We start from the raw sequence: 6,309 nt of genomic DNA, 5'->3' as shown, positions 1-6,309 counted from the left end.
TTGCTGGTTCTTTTGCTCGCTCTGGTGGTCTTAGAAAAACAAGACAGCAGTGAGCTGAGATCGCTTTGAATTCCAGCCTGGGCAACAAGAGCGAAACTAAACTCCGTCCGAGGCAATCTTCTGAAATAGAATGTGAGCCAAAGGTGAATTTTAAATTTTCTAGTAGCCAAAGTTTAAAAAGAAAGAAGAAACAGGTCAAAGTGATTGTAACAATTTCAGTAACCCAATATATCCAAAATATTACTATATGAGCAATGTGAATTATTAATGTAGCATGTATATATTTGGAACTATATCTTTGGAAGTAAATCTGGGTTTTTTGTTTGTTTCTTTTGAGACGGAGTTTCGCCCTTGTTGCCCAGGCTGGAGTGCAGTGGCACGATCTCAGTTCACCGCAACCTCTGCCTCCCGGGTTCAAGCGATTCTCCTGCCTCAGCCTCCTGAGTAGCTGGGATTACAGGCATGTGCCACGCTGCCCTGCTAATTTTTGTATTTTTAGTAGAGACGGGGTTTCTCCATGTTGGTTAGGCTGGTCTGGAACTCCCTACCTCAGGTGATCCGCCCGCTTCGGCCTTCCAAAGTGCTGGGATTACAGGCATGAGCCACCGCGCACGGGCTACTAAGTCTGTTTTTTGCCTTTCCAGCACATCACAGTGTAGACCCAGTCACATTCCAGGCACTCAGGAGCCACACATGAAGTGCAGCTCTGATGTTGGGTGGGTGAAAGGCCTGAACAAATTTATTCTGCCAGTGTGAAGGAAGGGCCTCTTCCTAACAACATCTCTCTTTAGTTTCGAGGATGGAAAACATAGTGGCCATAAAAAGAGCAGAGGGCAGCAGGAATAAATTAACTACAAGTAGACAACTGCTGGCCACCTTTGGCCCACCTTCCTTCCAGAGATCAGAAAGGGAACAAAGGATGATAGGTCTGGAGGAGAAGAAAACTCTAAGTCTTGTTATCTGTACATACTCTTGACTTGCAATGTTTATATATAGAGAAAATAGATTAAAGACAAACACATTTTGCTATTTGGTCTATAACTTAATCATTAGGCTTCCTGGATTCAAGTGATTCTCGTGCCTCAGCCTCCAGAATAGCTGGGATTACAAGCGTGTACCACCATGCTCAGCTGAATTTTTTATTTTTAGTAGAGATGGGGTTTTGCCATGTAAGCCAGGCTGGTCTTAAACTGCTGGCCTCAAGTGATCTGCCCACCTTAGCCTCCCAAAGTGCTGGAATTACAGGCATAAGCCACTGTGCCTGGCTATGATATATTTTTACATTTATGGTTTAGGTGATGTGTCCTTCTCTGCCAGGCCCCTGCCACAATGTGGGATGCTGACATATCCCTGGACCTAGCACCTAGGTAATGTGACTCTTGTATTTTGCATAGGTCCCACGTATTTTGAGTACTGTGACTTATGACTAGACCAAACACCTAGAAGATGGGAGGCACCTGTCTGCGCGCTGTAAACAAGGTGTTAGCCCTACCATTCTCAAGAGCCTCATGACATATCTCTGCATTCATCACCTAGGAGATGTGACTCTCCTCTATTGCTTGCATCCTGCCAACAGGAAAGATTGTGACATAACATTTGGCCCAGCAACAGGGTGATGTGTTTTCTTTTCCAGGGTCCTGTTCACAGGGAGTGAGTGCTGTGACATATCACTGGGCACATCACCCACATGCTGTGACTCTGCTGCCTGTGCCCGCCTTTCAGAACAGGAATGTAACATATCCCTGGCCAAGCACCTGGGTGACATGACTCTTCTTCCTAGTTTCTGCCATGAGAAAAGATTGTGACATATCTCTGGCCTGGCACCAAAATGATGTGACTTTCTTGCTCACACACTCTATGCACAGGTGGGATTGTAAAATATATTTTTTTTCAGCCCATAGGTGAGATAAAAACTCTCATACCTCAAATCAACAAATAGGGGACATACTGTCTTTCAAAGCTAGGCTTAGAGAAATACATAAGATTCTGGGTCTCCTCCTTGTATGAAGGTCATAGTGGATTACCACTCTCCTATATCATATAAACCCTTGGTGGTACAGAGAGTGTCATCACAGGGCCCAGCACACAGGTGACATTGCATTTCTTGTATACACACTGCATCATCGATTAGGATTGTCACCTGACACATGGACAGAGCCTACTGGTAAGGTCTTGAATCTCACACGTGGATGCAGTCTACAGTTGAAATTGTAATTGTCATAGTTGAACATCTGGCTGCACTTGAGATGGTGACTCATTGATAACCTAGCTCCACAGCAGGTGAGGACTCTTTTATCTGGAACCAGCCAATTATAGAGATGTTGACTCTCATACCTGGGCTTAGAACCACAGGTACAATCATGGGTCCATACCATCATAAACGTCACAGAGTGGTTTGCAACTCTCATTAATACTGTAGAAAGCTCTTGACTGGTACTGAGAGAGGCTTAGCAGAGCCCAGCACACAGGTAAGATTGTGAGGCTCACATGCACACCCAGCCAACAGCAAAAATTGTCACCTTTCCATGTGAACACAGCCCACTGATGAGGTCCCAAGTTTTCCTCATGAAAACAGTCAAAAGTTGGAAAATTTACTCATCTGTGGATTTGGTTCAAAGGTGAGTTGGTGATTTTCAGACCTCTATTCAACACATATGTGAGTCTGTGGCTCCAGTAAGCATTCAGTCTGCATGAGAAATTGAGGCTCTCACAAACAAATCAAGCAGCACCATTGAGATTGTGACTCTTGTACTTAGGCCCAACATACAGGAGTTGTTGCCTCTCAGATTTAGAACTGGGGCATGTGTGAAATTGTTAATCTAATTTCTAAACCATCCTGTAGGTGTGATTGTGACATATGCCTCTGCTCAATACATGAATAATTTGACTCTCCTGCCTGGTCCCAGTCCGTAGTTACAATAGTGACATATTGCTGAACCCAGCACATAGGAGATGTGACTCCATACTCCTGCCTTGGTGCTGCCTACAGGGGTCATTGTGACGTATCACTGGACCTTGCATCCAAGTGATGTAAGTCTCTCCTTTTCTGGTACTGCCCACAGGGGACACTGTGATATATTCCTGGGCCACAAACCTAGCTTATGTCATTCTCCTGTTCTCTGCCCACATGGGCCACTGTGACATGCTGCTGAGTTTAACACCCATGTGATGTTAACTCTTCAGCCTCAGCCCTGCCTACTCGGGACATAGTGATGTATCGCTGCACCTATCACCCAGGTGATGTGACTCTCTTCCTGTGTGCTCTCTGCTCAAAGGGGAAGATTGCTACCTATTGCTGGGTCCAGCACCTAGCTGATGTGACTCTTCTCATCTTTCTAAGTTCTGCCTGAAGGGGAGATGTTGACATTTTACTTTGCCCAACACTGAGGTGACACTAACCTGTTGCCTTTGTCCTACTTTCAGAAGACATTGTGACATATTGCTGGGCCAGCATCAAGGTGGTGTGAGTCTCCTGCCAGGACCCTGCTCTCAGAGGACATTGGTACATATTTCTGACTTCATCAACTATTTCATGTGACTCTCCTCTCTTACCTGGGCTTTGCCTGTAGAAAAAATTGTGACATATCTTTGGGACCAAAACCTAGGTTATGTGACTCTCTTCTTAGCACATGGTCAAGCCCACAGAACCAAGATGCCTTATCGTTATATCTAGCACACAGGTGAGGTGATTATTCTGTGTGGTCCCTGCCTACAGGGGTCATTTTGACATATTTCTAAGCCCATCACCTAGATTATGTGACTCTCTTTATCTTCATGTAAACTGTACACAGAGAATATTGTGACATATTGCCTGGTCCAGAACTTTTGGGATGATTGTGACATATCACTGGCACCACCACCTAGGTTACGTGACATTTTTCTTCTCTCTTAGCCCTACCCACAGAGGACATTGTGACATCTCTTCAACTAAGTAATGTTATTTTTTTGCCTGGACCATGCCCTGTGACATATTGCTGGACCCAGAAACTAGGGGATGTGATGTAGGGGAAAGAAAGAGAGATCCAACTGTTACTGTGTCTATGTAGAAAGAAAAAGATGGGCCGGGCGCGGTGGCTCGAGCCTGTAATCCCAGCACTTTGGGAGGCCGAGACGGGCGGATCACGAGGTCAGGAGATCGAGACCATCCTGGCTAACATGGTGAAACCCGTCTCTACTAAAAAATACAAAAACTAGCCGGGCGAGGTGGCGGGCGCCTGTAGTCCCAGCTATTCGGGAGGCTGAGGCAGGAGAATGGCGTAAACCCAGGAGGCAGAGCTTGCAGTGAGCTGAGATCCGGCCACTGCACTCCAGCCTGGGCGATAGAGTGAGACTCCGTCTCAAAAAAAAAAAAAAAGAAAAAGATATAGGCCGGGCGCGGTGGCTCAAGCCTGTAATCCCAGCACTTTGGGAGGCCGAGACGGGTGGATCACGAGGTCAGGAGATCGAGACCATCCTGATCTACACGGTGAAACCCCGTCTCTACTAAAAAATACAAAAAACTAGCCGGGTGAGATGGCAAGCGCCTGTAGTCCCAGCTACTCGGGTGGCTGAGGCGGCAGAATAGCATAAACCCGGGAGGCGGAGCTTGCAGTGAGCCGAGATCGTACCACTGCACTCCAGCCTGGGCGACAGAGCTAGACTAGGTCTCAAAAAAAAAAAAGAAGAAGATATAAAAAACTCCATTTTGTTCTGTACTAAGATAAACTCTTCTGCCTTGAATTGCTGTTAATTTGTAACCCTAGCCCCAACCCTGTGCTTGCAGAAACGTGCTGTGTTGACTCAAGTTTTAATGGATATAGGGGTGTGTAGAATGTGCTTTTTTAAAAATGTGTTTGAAGGCAGTAGACTTGGTAAAAGTCATCGCCATTCTCCACTCTCAAGTACCCAGGGACACAATACACTGCAGAAGGCCGCAGGGATCTCTGCCCAAGATAGCCTGGGTATTGTCCAAGGTTTCTCCCCACTGAGACAGCCTGAGATATGGCCTCATGGGAAGGGAAAGACCTGACCATTCCCCAAGCCCGACACCCATAAAGGGTCTGTGTTGAGGAGTATTGGTAAAAGAGGAAGGCCTCTTTGCAGTTGAGATAAGAAGAAGGCATCTGTCTCCTGCTCATCCCTGGGAATGGACTGTCTCGGTGTAAAACCTGATCGTATGTTCTATTTACTGAGATAGGAGAAAACTGCCTTATGGCTGGAGGTGAGACATGCTGGTGGCAATACTGCTCTGTACTACACTGAGATGTTTGTGTGAAGTCAAACATAAATCTGGCCTACGCCTACATCAGGGCTAAGTACACTTCCTTAAACTTACTTATGACACAGAGACCTTTGTTCACACGTTTTCCTGCTGACCCTCTCCCCACCATTACTCTATAGTCCTGCCACATCCCCCTCACTGAGATGGTAGAGATAATGATCAATAAATACTGAGGGGACTCAGAGACCAGTGCCACCCAGGTCCTCTGCATGCTAAGTGCTGTTCCCCTGGGCCCACTGTTCTTTCTCTATACTTTGTCTCTGTGTCTTATTTCTTTTCTCAGTCTCTCGTCCCACCTGATGAGAAATACCCACAGGTATGGAGGGGCTGGCCCCTTTCAATGTGACTCTCCTCTACTGCTTAGGTTCTGCCCAAGGAGAAATTTGTGATGTATTGCTGGGCCAACAGCTAGATAATGTCATATTTTTCTTTTACCTGGGCCCCACATATTTTGAATATTGTGAGATACTGCTGGGCTCAACAGTTAAGGAATGGGAGAGTACTGCCTGGGCCCTGCTCACATGAGTTCTTGTGAAATATCTCTTCATCCATCACCTAGAGTATGTGGTTCTCCTTCCTGCATCCTTCCCATAGAGAAGATTGTGACGGCCGGGCGCGGTGGCTCAAGCCTGTAATCCCAGCACTTTGGGAGGCCGAGACGGGCGGATCACGAGGTCAGGAGATCGAGACCACCCTGGCTAACACGGTGAAACCCCGTCTCTACTAAAAATACAAAAAATTAGCCGGGCGAGGTGGCCGGCGCCTGTGGTCCCAGCTACTCGGGAGGCTGAGGCAGGAGAATGGCATGAACCCGGGAGACGGAGCTTGCAGTGAGCTGAGATCCGGCCACTGCACTCCAGCCTGGGTGACAGAGCAAGACTCCGTCTCAAAAAAAAAAAAAAGAGAAGATTGTGACATAGTACTGGGCCCTAGCAACTAGGTGATGTGTCTCTCCTGCCTGGGCTCAACCCACAGAAAGCATTGCGATATGTTGCTGGGTCCAGCACCCAGGTGGTACAACTCCACTGCCTGGTCTCTGGCCTTAGGGA

The sequence above is a fragment of the Piliocolobus tephrosceles genome, chromosome 21 (assembly GCF_002776525.5).
Source record: "Piliocolobus tephrosceles isolate RC106 chromosome 21, ASM277652v3, whole genome shotgun sequence".
In the NCBI taxonomy this organism is placed as follows: domain Eukaryota; kingdom Metazoa; phylum Chordata; class Mammalia; order Primates; family Cercopithecidae; genus Piliocolobus; species Piliocolobus tephrosceles.
Note: the sequence above shows the minus strand (reverse complement) of the source record.